The sequence below is a fragment of the Lycorma delicatula genome, chromosome 12 (genome assembly GCF_047948215.1).
Source record: "Lycorma delicatula isolate Av1 chromosome 12, ASM4794821v1, whole genome shotgun sequence".
NCBI classification, from domain to species: Eukaryota; Metazoa; Arthropoda; class Insecta; order Hemiptera; family Fulgoridae; genus Lycorma; species Lycorma delicatula.
The window spans coordinates 6,577,178-6,596,402 of NC_134466.1; the positions used below are offsets into that span (position 1 = coordinate 6,577,178).

Sequence of the window (19,225 nt, forward strand, 5' to 3'; positions counted from 1 at the left end):
GATTTTCAACGGTACAAGATACAAATAGAAGTATTATCGTTAAACATTGGTGATTCGGTTGGTGAATTAAACACTCCATTCGTATTTAAAGAATTGTTACATGCACTAAAAAATTCACGAGACACTTCCCCTGGACCGGGCAAAATTCGCCTTTCCATGCTTTCACACCTTCCTAATTCGGCACTACAACAACTTTTGAATATTTTCAACGGTTTATTCTCCGAACAAGTCTTCCCACCCGCTGGTCAGAAGCATTTATTATACCAATACTAAAACCTTTTTTTTTTTCTTTTTTTTTTCTCTCAGCTCCCCTGGGCCGGACCGACTTGTTGGTATTACGCCGCCCAGGGGAGTGTCTTTAAACTCAAATAGGCCTCCCCACCTACCGGCTATATACCGGCAAGGCAGGTCGGCCTACCGGTTAGCTCTTTTTGAGAGTTCTTTATCAATATTGGCCCCTTGGGGACCCAAAAGGGCAATACTAATACACCACGCCAGACCCAGTTCGCCGCGACGCGGTACCGGGTCCCTTCAGTATTCAGTGTGCTCTTGCCTGACTGTTACCCGTGGAGTCCTTGGTGGCTCATCAGTGCCAACACACCGCAGCATGCTGGACCTCACCAGCAAGGCTGTCCACCCAGTCCTATTCTAGCCAACACCTTGTCTGCTCTCATCGGAGTATTTCTGTAGAACAACTTGTCTAACAAAACTAGCAAAATTATTCCAGTTTGACTCGCTTCTTAGCATGTAGTCTATTGTTGTCTCTGGAGTTATACCTGTGAGTGCCTTACTATGTCTAAGTGTGTCCCACCTATTGCACTCAAAAAAGGTGTGCTCAGCATCATCTATCTCGTTGCAGTAGTTGCAAATTGGTTCTTCTCTCTTGCCTATTTTGTGCAGGTAGTTATTGAAGGAACCATGTCCTGTAAAAAACTGCGATAGGTGATGATCAACCTCACCAAATCTTCTCGACAACCATGGCTTGATGTTGGGGATGAGGGTTCTCGTCCATCGACCCACAGCTTCCTGCGACCATCTTTCCTGCCAGATATTATAAACGGCATCCCTGACCTCTTGTTCTGGCTTGCCTTGTGCCCTCTCCGCCCTTTTTTTTGTGATTAGGTCAATAGGAGGTGTACCCGATAACACGCACAGAGCGGCATAGGACACTGTCCTGTATGCGGACACAACACCTAGGAGCACACACTTGTGCGTCCTCGCCAGTCTCTCTTTGTTGCGCCTGATGGCGATAGAGCGCCACCAGGCCGGAACGGCATACATAAGCGAAGACACGACGGTACTTGGAGAAACATGGCTTTCTATCTCCAGAACAGTGTGGTTTTCGACAAGGACGATCTTCTATTGACCATTTAGTGTCACTAGAAACAGCCATACAAAACGCTTTCCTAAATCGGCAGCACCTCGTCGCTATCTTCTTCGATATAAACAAGGCGTATGACACAGCCTGGCGACGTGGTATTCTTAACACTCTCAAAGAATGAGGAATCAAGGGCAATATGCTTGCTTTTATCCGGGGATTCTTAAATCACCGAACGGCTCGTGTTCGTGTGGATGATTCGCTCTCAGATAGTGTCATCTTGGAGAATGGAGTGCCCCAAGGTAGTGTATTAAGTGCCACCTTATTTTCTGTAGCCATAAACGATATTACCAAATGTGTGCAGGCTCCTGTCTCATGCTCACTATTTGCTGACGACTTTGCTATCTACATTGCAAGCCGTTCAGCACCTACAGCAGAGAGACTACTGCAGAACACTATATCTCACCTTGAAGCTTGGTCCAGGATTACTGGTTTCACATTTTCATCGGAAAAAACAAAATGTGTAGTTTTTTTCTCGGCTACGAAACCCTTCTATTCCGCAAATATTTCTGAACGGAGAGACTATTACTATCTCTACTTACGTCAAGTTTTTAGGTTTATTTTTTGATAACCGTCTTACTTGGGTCAAACATTTAAAAGAATTGAAAACAAAATGTTCCAAACTTCTAGATATGATGCGAGTCCTTACTAACACCAACTGGGGAGCCGATAGATCATGTATGATACGTTTTTACTATTCCTTTGTTCGCTCCCGTTTAGATTATGGTTGTGTCGCCTACTCTTCAGCTCGTCAAACCGTGCTTAAAATGCTGGATAGTGTACATCATGTTTTCCTTCGGTTTGCCACAGGCGCGTTTAGATCAAGTCCTGTCGCAAGCTTACTTGTAGACTGTGGTGAACCATCACTTTGGGATAGACGAGACCAGCTCTTATTATCTTATTTTGCTCGTCTCAGAGGACAGCCAAATCACCCGGTTCTTGACTCGGTCTTTAGAAATCCTAATCTAGGAAAGTATGAAGACCATCCACGTCGTACTGCACCTGTAGGTGTCCGTACCTGGCGTCTGCTGCAGCATATAAATTTTGACACACCGTCATTCTTTCCTATGTATCCTTGCTCATATCCTCCATGGAGAATAAACCTCATAAATTTTAATTTTGACCTGACTACATACAATAAATAATCAACACCATCTATTGTCTTTCAGCAAATGTTTCAGTGTGTTCTCTCCAAGATGAAACCAGACGCGGTTGTATACACTGATGGATCGAAACAAAACGATACAGTTGGGGGTGCATTTGTTGTCAATGAGAGAACTTCTATGTTTGGTCTACCCGGTATTACGAGTGTGTTTACCGCTGAACTATACGCTATAAATAAGGCTCTAAACATCATTAACCCAAAATATAGAAAAATTCTTATTAGCAGTGACTCGTGTAGTGCTCTCCAAGCCTTAAAAAACTTTTATTCTAAACATCCTATCGTCATTGAAATTTACAACGCAATCGCTGAGTTGAATAATCGCAACACAGAATTAAGTTTTTGCTGGGTCCCTAGCCACGTAGGGATTCCAGGTAATGAACATGCAGATTCCGCTGCCAAAGAAGCATGTAACCAGCCTCCTTTCATCACCTGAGTTGCTACTTTTGATTTCATTAATTATGTAAAACAATTATTAAGAGCAAGGTGGCAAGGTGATTGGACGGCTACCATTGATAATAAACTCCGTCAGATTAAAGATTCTGTGTTACCATGGGACTCCTCATACAGAAAACTCCGACGTGAGGAAGTAGTTCTCTGTCGATTGCGGATAGGACACACGAGGGTCACACACGAGTACCTGTTTACAAGAGGACAACCACCTCTATGCGCACGATGCAACTGCCGCGTGACTGTGCGCCACATACTCGTGGACTGCATATGTTATGCGGCATTGCGTCGTAAATTTAAACTACCCAGAAACATCCGTGGTATCTTGTGTAATGATAAAGAGGTTTTAAACCGGATGTTTCTGTTTTTGCGTAGTATAGGGTTAATACAAAAAATTTAATTACTCTAGTCCTATGTATTGTTTTTGTTATCCGAGTAGCGAGCCTTTTACACTCCCTATCGGAATTTTGTTTTATATATATATATTCATATTTTGTTGTTTTTTTTAATGTTTTTTAAATTCGTCTGTGATATTAGTTGTAAGATTTTTGTGATATTAATTGTAAGTTTTATCTCTTTTTTTAGTTTTAAGTTTTATTTAGTTTTAATATGATAGTTTTTAACGTAGTTTTAAGTTACATGTTAGTGTTTTTGTTATCCGAGAATGGGCCTTTTCCACCCATTTCGGATTTTCCTTCCTGTGATAGTAGTTTTAAGTTTTAATTACTTTTACTGTTACTTTTATTTATTTATTTATTTTCCGGGCGATGATAACGACCAATCGTTTTTCGCCCAAAAAAAAAAAAAAAAAATTAAGTATGGACGTACCTTGAGGATGGTCCTGGGCGTCGTGGCCGTTAAACCGGGAGGCGGCGGGTGCATGTGTGTGCGCGTGCGTTGGCGTAGCGTTGACGTGTTGCTGACAGTCCGAGGTAGGTCTGGCGTGCGACTGAAGAACAGCTGACGAACATGGCCTAAGGTTGAGCATCCTATTTTGAACAACCGTTACAGTGGTAGGCGCGAAAGTGCTACACCCTTCCGACCAATTACAGCGTAGGATTCAAAGCGGTTGCGCAACACCACCTAACTGAAAAACAAAGTCCGTTACAATTCAAAAGAAAAAACCAAATCAGCCCTACATTACTGTATGATGGATTATAGCGTTGTTGTTGTTGCATTTCCACATCACCCAGGAGGTAGCAAGAGTGGCGCGTTGAGATTTTTTTTAACGAGTGAAATCTCTCCCCTAGAGGCCTACAAAACACTCATTCAAATCTATTACCAGATCATGCAACGGGCCTTGGAACCACTACATATAGCAATTGTAAAAACTATCATTTTTAATTAAAAAAAAACAAAAAACAATAGTTAGTACAAATTTGCAGCATGGGGGTTTAGAGTTTTCTGTTTTTTGTATAATAAATTGAATGTATGTTGTACGTGTTATGTGTTGTAGTCCTTTTCAGGACTATTTTCCTATACCTCTATCGTCTTCTCATTTTGAATTAAATACCTATTCGAAAACGACATTGTAGGTTTTCCCTACAATCCCTTTGAATATTAATTTTGTCTTATTTGCCACTAGCTGGTCAATCTCATCGTTGTCTAGACGATCGGCGAACCCCTTTGGTAGAAAAACTGTACGTTCTACATCATCATCATCCTCACGTTGAAGGGTGCACATAATACAAGTACCGTATTTAGTAGTCCATCGATTCATTGATAAAATGTCGTATTTCTTCTCGATAATTAATTCACCAACACTTGTGATTTGATTGAGTTGGCTTGGTGAGGTCTTTGCATTAATCTTCTGAATAAATGTTTGCGACAGATTGACGTATATGGTGATGACAATAATAACGACGACGATGATATGTGTAGTAAGCGTTCAAGTCAAGCGACAGCGACGGAATGAAGAAACTAACTAAGACGTACCCCTCCATCCATACAAGGCCTTCGTATCCCTTCCTACAATGCCTACGCATCCAGTCGACCACCAACATGTTTGAACAAGAAAACTTCCATACACAAACGACTATCTATAGACGTCACAACTCTCTAAAGTGCCACACCCAACCCGACGTTGAAGCCACAAGTCATTTTACGAGTAACATTGAACAGTGTTAATCGTGTAATTCTAAGAAACAACCATGCATACTCAGCAGTTTTAATAGCGTATGTAACCGGAAACGGCACATCCTGAATGCTAAATCCAACAAAGGTCATCGAACACCGCGTTTACAATTTTAATCAGATGTAGCAACGTCGTTACACGATGATAAGAGAAATAACCAAATCCAATGCGGCTATGTCAACATCCGCATCTTGAAACTGTACCTATTTACTAGTTGCATTTCCACACCAACCAAGAGGTAGCAACCGCGTCGCGTTGAAAATTTTTTTTTTACATGAGTGAAATCTCTTCCATAGAGGCCTACTATAAAACACACGATCCGGTTTTTATATCGTTTACCTTTTTTTCTTGCTCGTCATATCATGTTACAAAGTTCATCAAATAATACCATGTCTTATAAACTTAATTTTAATACTTCAGTGACGCTGGTACCGTTGTCGTCTTGGTCATTTTTTACACCGTAATAAGTTAGCTTCATCGAATGACGTCGTACAACAGTCATTTCTTCTTCGGTAAATTTGTTTGTATAGCTCCTTGGTAATAATAGCTGAAAACAATACGATTCGTTGTCAGAATCCGTGTCGTATAACATGACACAAATGCGAACCTCACCGTATGATGTATATACCTTTCTCATGTCCAATAATACATAGTCAATACCTATATGAAGATCGGTTAACTTCTTCAATGGTAACCGTTTGAGAAAACAGTCTTGATCGTTGAAAACGTTAATAAACGATAAGGCATCCATCAGCACGCTGGCAGACAGAGCTCACACACGAATGATCGACTGCAGTGTAGATACTTGTGTCATTCACCTTTTCACCACAACTACCATTCTTTTCGGTTTGGTCAACAGAGTGAACTCTGCTGACCAAACCCTCTTCGAGGTACGATAGACTCTAATGACAGCGGGATGTTTTCCTTCATGCAATTGCTAAATTGTGGTAAATTGTGTGTGTTAATCGATTCGTTGCACCAACAACATCGTATGCACAAATCGTTGAAGGAATAGTAAACACCGTTCTTGGCCAATTCTTCTTTGTTGTTTACGTTTGTATTTTGAAAAGATATCAAACGATCCGCTTCTCTGACTAGATCCAACGGCTTTTTACACAATTCCAACCACTCCATGTAGAAATATCCAGTTTGTAACGCACAATTTCCGCTTGGATGTAGTTTATGGTACGGACAGGTTACGATGTAACTTGAATTCGGCTTTGGTGCGGCCTCTTGTATCATTCGAACATCGTTATGATATCGACGCAAAAATTCAGATTTCTCCGACCCCTTTGTGTATAGTGTAGAGAACTGTGAACAAATTTTCTTCATAACATCATCGCTATATACAACGTCACCGTACTCCCAATCTATTTTGTGATAGTTTCTTTTTAACTAAGCGGCCATCCGCCTGTGTTTCGATTTCAATTCAGCGCACGGGTACGGTGAATGAAAATGTATTATCATGCAACATCTGCTGTCACCGACAACAGCGAATTATTTAACTATAAACTCACCTCGATTGCCGAGAAAGGCGTGATACGATAACTCGTTCCATGATCGTTGCTCAACTGCGAGGTCAAAGATCTTAGTCCCCTTTATTATATCACTGTAGACGTGGTGGGGATAACCCCCTCCTTTTTATTGTACAAATCCATCATCATTTTTATGTATATGTAACGTTATGTTAACGTAGTAATTTTTTTTTGTCTCAGTCATTTGACTGGTTTGATGCAGCTCTCCAAGATTCCCTATCTAGTGCTAGCCGTTTCATTTCAGTATACCCTCTACATCCTATATCCCTAACAATTTGTTTTAAACATTCCAAACGTGACCTGCCTACACAATTTTTTCCTTCTACGTAGTAATATCATTATCATTACGGTTTTCTTCCTTTATTTTTACGTTACGTTATGTAATGATAAACTCGTATTAGCGATGTTAACCTCTGCTTTTTCTGAAGGTAACGATGCTGTGATGTTGCTAACAGTGTCAGCAGTTTTTTTTTAAGACGATACGTTAGTGTTGGTTAGCTGGCATCTCTCCCGCCACCACCCCATTCGGTCGCCCTAGAGCATAGACCAAATGTTTGTGCCAAAAAACGGCTAATGTGCCTCTGAAACAGATTTGCGACCTCGTTTTCCTAAATGCTCCTAACCTCCGTGAACGGGTTAAGCAGGGTGCCGTACAGCACCCGCTTAATTGTCCCTACCACTCACTTGTCCAATTTAAAACTAAATCGGGAAGGCGCACCCCTTGTTACAAAAACGATCTAGTTATATATTAAAAGACGGCAATTTAAACCGCCACGCCTCGGTCGCTGTCAGCCAGCTAGTGCCTGTCCACCATTTAAAGCGCTTGGAGCTTTTACTGGCTGGTGGCCAGCCATTATTTCAGAGAGGACTTCCCACAGCTACGCTATAGGAATCAGTAAAATCCAATTTAAATTAAACAATCTAACGATGACGGTTGAACATCGCAACCTCATCGAGGAACACCCACACGGTCCGACAATGCGGCTCTCGCCACATTGACTCTCCGTTTATGAGCGGCCAGTTTTCCCCCGGACCTCTAAGTTCCAGGGTGGCCCGATTTATGAGCTGGGCGAAACCTGAACAGATATTGCATCAATTTCACATGGTTGGTGAGCACTTGGCCACCACCGCCCTTAAAAATGAATTCGAGGCATTCCATATCCCAGATCCTGTATAAACCTATACAGAGATCTTCTCTTATTCGTGGTGTGGCATTCATGCAGCCATGCCTCCATCACGAGGCTCCATAGCCTCTTCCGCAGGCGGGAAATGGGACACTGTACGAAATTTGGACACGGCGCATTGTGATAGCCGTTCCGCTCCGGTTCTAGCCCGGCTCGAAACCGCATCCCAAATGTCTCTGTTTCCCGACCTCTTCGCAACTTCCACATAGCTGCTCGAACTTTCACCACTAAATCGATTCGGAGAGCCTTTCCCAATACGGTGGTAGTCTCGTAGGAGGTTGTTTTAAAAACACCAGTGCATACTATCATGGCTCTGCGCTTGGCACTCCTTAAATTTTGAAGTAGTGCTCTATTCCTTTCCAACCTATGCGCCCAGACTGGCGCCGCGTATGCGATCATACTTTCGAAGACGCCTCCGTACACCAAGTACATTTGGCGGCCCGACAGCCCGTAATCTTTCCGAGCAATCCTTCTAAGTTTGTGGATCACAGAGACAGCGTCCGCCGCAACTTGTTTAATATGGTTACTAAAAAGCAACTTATCATCAAATAAAACACCTAGGTACTTATGAACCCTTACTCTTACTAGTATAAAGGCTGATTACACAGCCTTTATACTTAATGTGGGGGTTTCGACTGCATAATAATTTGTCTGCGCCCTTTAGAAGCATAAACTTCGTTTTGGGCACAGAAATCTTTAAATTTTGCATGTCCAACCAGCCTTCGGCGGTTGACAAGGCCGCCTGCGCTCTGCTTTCTAGCTGTGGTCGTGAATCTCCACGAACTAAAAGGAGACAGTCATCGGCGAAAGCCTGGGCCGTGACTCCTTCTGGGAAAGTCAATCCCAGAAATCCATCAAACACCAGGTTCCACAGCAGGGGACCGAGAACGGAACCCTGGCTTCCCCTGGTGACGGATTTTTCCACAACTAGGTGCGCATCTTTAAACAGAGCCGTACGGTTAGACAAATAGTCTCTGACCACGACCTGTGTGGCTTCGGGAACATTGCGGCGTTCCAAAGCATAGAGGACAGAACTCCAACACAAGGAAGGAAATGCTGCCTCTATATCAATAAAAATAGCCAAAACGTATTTGCAGTCGGCGCTTTCCACCTCGGTAAGAGCATTTAAGATGCAATCCTCGGTGCCAACCCCTTTTATGAAGCCATACTGGCCTCGATTTAGAATACAGTTCATATCGATACGGTAGTGTTGTAAAAAATGGACAACGCTTCCACCGTTGATGAATTTTACCATCCGAAAAGTGTCCCATTAATAGTTCGATTTTAAATACCTCCCGCATTACATAACCTTTTTCACTATTCCCGTAAGCGGAGTATATGTGACGATGGTGTCATGTATATTGAGACTGTACGCGATCGTGTGCGCTGGTATATTGTTTTTGGTCTCGAAATCGATACGTGCATCTACGGTTCCTGTTTTAAGCGAATCGTTCTGACGGGAATAGTCGATTACTATTAACGGTACACTAGTATTGAAATGTGCCAAACTGTAAGCGGGACACTCGTCCTCCGGTTTGTTGTAATAAGCGGACCGAAAGCTGGAACATTTCATACATCATATTCACATCACCCAGTAGATTGTCGTACGGATAGTATTGCGAATTCAAATACAGACGAACGTTTACCAATTCGAACATATCGAAGAGTGTTAGTGACTTTGTAGCTTTATCTTTTCTGTCGGTCTGTAAACCGAATATCACGTATCTCGGTTTCTCCGTTTGCGCACACGTCTTTACCGTCCATCAATGTATGTTTGCTTGTGGTAGAGCCGGATATTCGTGGATTTGCCATGAACGAAAAGCTATCGCTAACGGTCTATCTTGTTCTACTACCTTCAACAATTGCAATCGCATCGTATCGGCAACGTGAATATACGGAATTTTCCACCCTACCTTAGTCACTTTCAACTTGGAATCGGGTGCCTCTTTGGAAGACACTAGTGCGTTCACGTCGTTGGAAGATCTAAGCAAAACCAATTCTTGTTTGACGTTTAATATTATGTATCTGTAGTCTTCGGCAAAACCCATCAGCATACGCAGCGGTACGTAGAAACAAAACCTTCTCGTGGTTTCATCCAAATCTAATTTCTTCGTCACATCGAACTTCCACCCGAAATTTTCCAAAATATTTTTTTCGCTTTTACGCAACGATAGGATATTCTTTATCGTTGTCGTTATTCCCAACTTTTGTACACGACACATCTCCGTTCCGTTTATCTCGTACCGTATCTCCTCGAAGAGAAACGGTATCGCGTTGTTTGTTAAACACGATTCTGTTGCCATTTCATCACCTGCCTTAGTAGTTAGCAGCACTTCGACCATCAAAAAGCTTTTATGCGGTAACGTGTACACATCCTGTTGGTGTATCGGTATCCGGATTTCATCGTTGTTGTTGAAAGTCAACGATACGAACAAGCGTACGGTATGATATTCGTACTGGATGACCGTGTTGTCGAAAGAAACACTTTCACCAACGACCAACATATTCGCCCCTATTGCTGCCATTACGGTTCACCACAACTGTAAAACCAAGTTTTTAAAGAAACAACACGTTACGCGATGTTAACGCTTTGATGTTTGTACGTCGACTGATCAATCTGCGTATCGTTTCGCTACTACTACTACTACCATCGTTATTGTATAATATCCCCATCGGTCGGTTGTAAATCCGACCTCACTTTTTTCTTGTAAATCCAATCTCACCGTTACGATTTCACCGCGGAAATTAATAGTTTTCCGTCTCGATCGGTTAATTTTATAGCAATCTCGTCTAAGCTCTTTGTATTTACCGGTAGATATATTATATTCTTCGACTATTCGATTATTTTGAAACCGGTGGTTCGCTTATCGTAAATTCATGCAACACATGTCCTTCTGATCCGTTCGTATAGGAGCCTTGTGTAAGGTTGCATTCGACTCGTACGGTGTTCATGTTGTTAATAGCAACCGGCTTCGATGACTCCTGCTATATATTCGCCGCTAGATTAGTTTTATCAAACCCCAACAGCGGTGCCAAACTATCTCTTGATGATAGATCGATCTCAGCACTGCATTTAAGTTCACATTTTAACGTATTGTTATTCGGATGCATAAGTAAATCTATTTGGTGTTTGTCTTTGAGTTCATCGCTCAAACGTTTAGTGATATCACCCGCTTCGTACAATACGGTCGGTAGTGTCAGCTTAATCGTTTCTGGAAATTTATTTGAAACGGCAATAATTGTGTTGTTGATTCCCTCTTCGACATTCGGAATCGAGTTATACGATGTTAAGTTTATCAATGCCAATTTCCATTCGCCATCAGACAAATTCAACGGTGGAAAAAATGTAGCATATAATAACGACGCATTTCCACTTATGCAGAACATGATGATGATGATGTTTACTTGTAGACTGATGAACCACAACTGAGAAATTCAAGACATAAATGTCCGCAGATAACCGTGTTTATATTCTGTCTGGCTTTGTAGTTGAAATTTATAATCGAATCGAATGGAAAATAACGCATCAATTCGTTAGGTGGACGCAAATTACCGAAACTATCAAAATAGTCCACCATTCGTCCACGTTTTCTATAACATACCCAGTGTGTTCCACGACTGGTACTGCGATCAAGAATAACTATCGCAGACTCATTAGTCTTCGGTTTTTTGGGTAATGCGTCCAGCATGCAGACTCCTCGAAAATCGTTTGTATTTAGTTTTCTCGCGTACCACATCAGTTCTATATTCGATAGCGGATGCACTGGTATTCCCTTTATTGCAGACGTCGACGACGACGTTGATGTTTTTTTTTACCGCTCATCCCCGATCCGGTCAAAGGGTAGAGCTTAAGATATAATCCCCGCCCTGCAGTGCCGACTTTTCTTTTCATCATTTCAACAAGACGTTTTATATTATTCCCTTTTGATTGTCTTCTTCTTACTCTTCCACTGCCGATCTTTGCTTTCAACTTCATCGCGTTTGTAACCGAAATTGCAGTAGCCTTTTCTGCGATACTCGAATTTTTAGCTTTAACTCTTTACGTCTTCCTAGACCCTTTCTGTAATTTAGCATTATTAAATTCCTATTTTTCCATGAGGCATCCACTCTTTGTGAACAATGCTTTTAGAATCAAAAAAGCACCAAACATGCATTTCATTTTGGCATGCGACCGTCCTGTGGTCTTCTATCGATTTGCTCTATCGATTCGTGTACTCTTACCGTGTTGTCATCTGCTCGTATTGTTGGTGGTCTTCCGCTACGATGGACTTTTTCAACATTAGTTCTACTTTCAGAAATAAATTTCACCACCGTGGAAAACTTGTGCTCTTGTTACAACTTCCTTCCTAAAAGCTTACCGATGCTTGCAGTAACTTACCGTGTGGTTTTTACCGAACTTGACGTAAAAGGAAATTGCAAAATATGCACACATACACACTTTCGCAGCCTCACTTATTAAGCCCTATTCCAAATAGAGGGGCTCCTGTAACGTAACGGTTGACTCGCAGTCACGGAAAGAAAGAAGTTAAACGTGGTGCATTGTGATTGCCACATCAGGTCGAAAAGAATCGGTTTCATTATTTTATTGTATGGCCTTATAGGTAGAGATGCAGAAGGAGAAGAGGTAATAGAATAGTTGTAGATTGCGATGTCCCAGAGTGCCGACTAGAAGAAGAGTAAATTAAATTATTTTTTTTTTGTATTATTCTGTGAAATACCGAGGTAATTCTCCAAACGTAAGGCTTACTTGACCGATTCCTAATTCTTCTTAGAGCATGAAAATTCCTTTCAGCAAAGGTGATTTTAGAAGATTTTTACATGAAAAGAATGACCGGTTAATGAGGGCTATATTGCTTCATTCATAATAATGATTATTATTGGTAAATCGACAATACATCGATCGAAAACTATCGTAAAAATATCATCGTGAACTAATCGGTTTACGAGTAGAAATTTGTAGATGAGAAGCGAACATATCCTAGAAAATTAACTTCAGTAGGTTTATTCTTACCACCTGTTGTGCTACATGTAGCTTAGCATGACTATAATCTCATCTCAGACCTCATTATTCAACTTAACTGAAATGGGTCGATTAAAAAAGTCTTTGCGGTATATTGCATCATTCTATCTAATATTTGATTTAGCATTTTATTATTAATAAAAAAAAAAAAAAAAATATGGGTGATTAGGTACCTAACGTTTTTATTCTTCTTCGAGTGGCTGTTCTGAGAATTTTAAATAAACAACATTACATCTGTATTGTTTAGGATGTAGGGGGTACACTGAAATGAAACGACTAGCACTAGATAGGGAATCTCGGAGAGCTGCATCAAACCGGTCAAATGACTGAAGGCAAAAAAACAAAAAAAACATTACATCTATTCTAATTAACTGAATGCATAGTTTATATTCATGTTAACATAATGCGATAATGCTTCAACAATAAGTAAATATTTTGTAAGAAACTGCAAATAAAATAAGGAAGAAAAAATTTGCATTTATTTATTTTACTGTTCCATAAAATCATATCTTTAAAAATAATTTAAACATATTATTATCCAGTCTTCTTTAATGATCGTCAATATTTACGCTTTTGTATAAATAAATGAACTTAATCGAATATACAAGGTATGTAAATAAAGTAATGATCTTTTATAAAGTAAATAAAGTAACTAGTTTTTTGACTGCCAAAGTAGCAACACTGTAAAGTTACTAGTAAACATACGGTTATATGAACAGCTAATTTATATTAGGTATTAATATTTTTAGTTTATTGTTGCCACGTGAGACGTAAACAAAGTTTTTGTGAAACGAGTTTTTGTTGTGCGTTACAAAAATGAGTGACACTAATTATGAGCGATCAAGTTTTGTGTTAAACTCGCTGAGAATGCTACTGAAATTTTTCAAAATTGAAGAGGGCGTGTGGAGATAACGCTCTGTCACGAGTCCAACTTTTTAGGGGTTTAAAGCGTTTTCAATCGATATATGCTTATCTAGAAATTCTTGAAAGACTGTGGAAAAGTGTTGCCCGCATGAAACCGGCTACCGAAGACAACTGGGTGCTGCATCGTGACAACGCACCTTGACACACTGCACTCTCAATTAATGAGTTTTTTGGCAAAGAAAAACATTCCTGTAGTTCCTCAACCACCTTATTCACCTGACTTGAGTCCCTGCGACTTTTTCCTGTTCCCAAATTTTAAACCTCAAAGGACACCGTTTTGGAACAGCAGAAAACGTAAAAAATTTGTAACCGACCGTCTGAAGGATATTCCGGTTTCTTAGTTCCAACACTGCTATGAAGAATAGGAAAACCATTTGAAGCGTTGAGTGGCTTTCCAAGGGAACTGTTTCTAAGGTGATATAGTCCATGTATAATTGGATTGTAAATAAAAAGTATTTCTAAACCGGTTTCATTACTTTATTTACAGACCTCGTATATATATATATATATATATATATATACTTATATACTATATATATTTGTGTTAAAATATATATAAAATTAACTTTAACCAATACCCTGTCCAGAGTGAAATTCAGAGTTGAACTCTCTCGACCCTTCTCCATAAAAACTGGATTGAGGCAAGGAGACGGCCTCTCACCACTCCTTTTTTACTGGGCCCTCGAATTTGTCACGAGAAAATGGTATGAAATAAATCCCAAAAATATAAAAACGGGTACTAAGAAAAACTCCATCGCACTAAATCGCACTAAAGTTGGGATTTGCAGATGCCCTCCCCCTCTTTTAGTAAATAATATTCAAGAAGCCAAAACACAAATCATGAGCCTTCAAAACCTAGCACAAAAGATAGGGCTTCATATCTCTTTCGAAAAAACTGAACTGATGGCCGTAGATCCTCTGGTAATAGAGCGCATTACGGTAAACGATCAGAAAATTAAAATAGTAAAACGATTTAAATATCTAGGGGAAATAATAAATTATAATTTAATTGAAAAAGCGACACGGCAAAACAGGACGAATAAAATGATTAAATCCCGAAAATTAACTCGGTCAACGTATAACAAAAATGCCTTTCGACTAAACAAAACTTAAACGTTATAAAACTGTAGTTCAGCCAGAACGCACATACGGAAGCGAGGCCCTTTTCAAAATCACTCAGAAAAGGCGAATCGATAAAATTCTGAAAATAGAGAGGAGAATTGTCAGAACGTGTATCGGTAAAAAACACCAAAAAGATGGCCGATGGTGGATTGTGCCAAATGAGGTGGTGTATCGAGAAATAGAGCCTGTTACTGAAGTATCAGTAACAGGCTTTTCCGCATAGTAATGCGGAAAAAAAGAATCTCTTTCTTTGGTCGTCTCATAAGGACGCCGGAAACAAGACTGTCGAGAAATATCATTGAAAAGCTCTGGTTCCAAAAACTAGAAGTAGGATGGATCGAAGAAATTAGAGAGAATATGAAAGAATTGGGAATTTCCCCGACCGACCTACAGAATAAAACTGGAAAAATTACAAAGATAAAAGACAAAAACATTAGATTTAAACAAAAGACAAAATACAACGAAGAGGGTGATTACAGATGAAGAAAAGAAAGCAAGATCTGAACGGATGAAGAAATACTGGGCAGTTCGGAAGAGTAAAATAACACGTTTTTTCTCAGAAAAGATCCAACTAAAATTGACTTAAGTGGTCCCATGTTGACCGTAAAAGCATAATAATAATAATATATATATATATATATATAAACTTCATTCACCAATTCAGATATTCTTCAGTTATTGTACAACATTCCATCTTGATTAAAAAAAAAAATGTAGTTAAATTATTAATGCAGTAATAATATCTCATAAAGAAGGAAACAGATGATATTGATCTGTCTCTTGATCATATCTTTCCCTGGAAAAAACGGAGAAATTTGTAATACCTTTGATGGTTTTTTTTCAAATTTCCTAAGATAAAAATTTGTTATAAAGATGAATACCTAATTTAAAAAAATCTGATGTGGACAACACGTCAGAATTCCTTGTATGCCTATTGAATTACATTACACATTTAAAATTATTTTATTTGAAAGTGAGATACGATCCTCCAATTCTTTAATAAAGTGGACTATTACACCGTCACTAAAATATTAGGATAGAATAAAAATTCCTTTATTACTCGTATTACTAGCTCAGTATTATTCGTATCTTCTTGGGTTGCGGATTAACAAAAGTTAATAATTAAAATATTCCGTTTAGTGAACTCCTGTACAGTGTATAGTGGTCCTGTATAATGTTAATTTTGACCTTACGGTGTAAAATATTCAGTTTTTATTATCGGATTATTTGGTGAATAGTCAAAAATTAAAAAGAAACAATCGTACAGGAAAAATAAAGATAACATGAAGAAAATGTTTTTTTTTTTTGTTTGCGGGCGAAAAATTCCTGGGCGTTATCATCGCCCGGAAAGAAAATGCTGCACGAGAAGAAAATAACACGGGATAACACGGGAAGAATAAAAAGATTAAGAGAGGATGATGAATATAAAGAGAAAAAATTTGAAAACTAGAGAACGCGTACGCAAATTGACATCGGAAGAATTATGTCAAACCAAAGAGCCGTTAAACGATCGGCAAACGAAATTATAATCAACTCCGACTTAAGGAGAATATTGTCCAAAAATATCAAAGAAGTAATGAATTAAAAGAAGAAAATCCAAAACTAATAAGATTGTAAATTATAATTTTCTATTAATATTAAATAATCAGATGTTTCACCAAATCTATTACGTAATGAGTATTTAATTACATTTACACGTTTTTAAAAGTACATAAAATTTTATTTCACTAACTTCTGTTTTTATTAATTTATTTTTTTTATTATCATTGAATTATTATTTATTGTAACATTTTTTTTACAATCGCGGGTTAATATTAAGTAAATACATTTGATTTTCGAGAGTTCCAGTGTTCAAGTCCTAATAAAGTCAGTTATTTTTACACGGATTTAAATACTAGATTGTAGATACCGGTGTTATTTGGCGGTCGGGTTTCAATTAACCACACATCTTAGGAACGGTCGAACTGAGACTGTACAAGATTACACATCATTTACACTCATACATATCATCTTCATTCATGTTCTGAAGTAATATCTCAACGGTAATTTTCGGAGGCTAAACAGGAAATATATATTTGATTTAAAAAAAGAAAATTTAAAATTAAAACAATAAGGGATGAAGTCTAATTCGAACCGATATGCTTCTCTTTAAGATCAAAATATTTCACTGATTAAAATTTTAATTTCGATTGCAATCAAAAAGGGAGGCGCCCAACTAGATGTTACAGTGCTTCATTCAAAATGTCAACATCCTTGGCTAATCGTTTTTGAGTTTTGCAAGATACATACGTACGTACATTGTCACACCAAAATTAGTAAAAATTGTTTCAAGGATGGTCAAAATGGATATTTCCTTTGAAATATGAAAACCGAAATGTTTCGCGATCGCAATACATTCTCTACTTCGAACAAGGAAGTGAAAACAAGAATTTTAATACAGAAATTTTGTGTTTAGGAAATAATAAATCATCTCGTTATTACGCCTGACCGAAATTACAGTTTAATAAATAAATATTTTATCCGTTTTCAAATTTAGAAAAAAAAATTAAAACGGTTTTGCACGGGTCTCTGATGCTTAAAGATTTATATCTCGGTAATTTCTTTTGTTTCTGAAACAATTTACTAGCGTCCAAAAAAGATGATACTATATATAAATTCATTAGTTACATATGTTACAATCTTCTAGAGAAAAGCAGAATAGTTTTATTATCTTCTCTAATATAAAAAAAAACTTGGCTAATAATAAACAAAAACAAAACGGTATTTTTGGTTAGAATACTGCTTTAATCAAGAAAGTTCATAACCGCAAAATATTTTCTCTTAGATCAATAATTTTCGTATTCTTCTTTCCTAAACATATTCACAAATTTTAAGCTTATGATTCATCCATTAATTTTTAAACCTCTTCATCGTGAACAAAGATTGTCAGTTGAATCGCTTATTCTTCCAGTAAGAATAATGAACGATTGACAGTAAGTCGTTGTTTTGAATTCCTAAAATAATTATAAAAGTTTTTGATTAGTCGATCGATAAAAACATTTAATAGAAATAATTAATTTTTTTTTTTGGAATGACTAATTCGTCATTTACGCTTGAAGCTTGTGCACGGGAATGAATATCAAGTGGAAATTTTGTAGCGTATGAAAAATTTCATGCCTGACCAGAATTTGAACCTGAGATTTCCAAATGAAAGGCCGAGACGCTACTGCTACATCGCTGTAATGATAGATCTTAATAACAGGTGATAGATAAGACTTGAGCCGTATAATTAAAAAGAGCATATTTAAGAAGTCTTGGTTGAGGCAATATACTCCACCCGTACGACCTGATAATTTGAAAGAACAAAGAATAGTTTACCGTTGGCCAAAGCCGTGTAAATTCATAGATATAAAGATAATTAATAACTAAATTCGCTGAAGTTAGAATCGATTCAATAAATAGCATTTCAAGAGAACAAAAACCTCCAACTGCTATTTCATCTGAAAAAACACTTTTTTATTGCATTTTTTTTTACGATCGATTACTAGTAATATTTTTTAACGTGAAAACATTTAGTAATTATTTGCATTTTTGCAGTTTATAAATGTTTTAATAAGCAAACAGTAATGGCGTGCGTTGTAAACAGTTAACAAATCGCTCACTATTTGTGAATATATATGGTATGGATATGCAAGGGCAGTACCATATTTGGTACCGTTGTAAGAAAAATAAATATCGATCGTAGGATTTATATTTAAAAAGTATTACATCGGCTTTACCCTTTAGACACCTTAAACATTAGTTTGGCTTTTTGTGGAGTCCCTGGATAGGAACATATTTCCTAAACGGCCTCATCGTCAGATTTACTGGCTTAATAAAGGAAATAGTTATGCGACCGACTGCTAGAAGGTACGAATCATCCCGAGTGAAAACACGGCATTGGCTGATACAATTTCCGTGGTACTTATCTAAGAAAAAGGACTGAAAATATAGAAATGGAAAGATAAAAGACGGGAATGATCGACCAAAGAGGGTTACCTCTCCTCTGTTCGCGACGTAATTTATAGTTTTATCCAAGACCGGTTACCGATTATCCTTCGATTAGATACATTCCCTCTACGAGTTAATCGTTCGATTCCGACTTTATATATTATCTCCCGACCGTATATATCCTTTCATTATCTTCGGACGATTAACGCGGGAATTGTTTCAGCTGTTAACCTGGATCCAGCCACGGTAATATATTCTTATCTTATAGTAGTCACCTTGACGGCCACTTCTTTGGTTATGTTATCGGCAGACTACAAAATAATATAATGAATAATTCAAATGTAATT

General features: G+C 38.4%; 1 protein-coding gene across 1 annotated transcript in view; it reads left to right on the forward strand.

The window, feature by feature from the left end:
• Positions 1–19,225, forward strand: part of NaPi-III (Na[+]-dependent inorganic phosphate cotransporter type III) — a 144,192-nt gene that overhangs the window by 59,343 nt on the left and 65,624 nt on the right. The gene's annotated exons all lie outside the window — the stretch shown is intronic.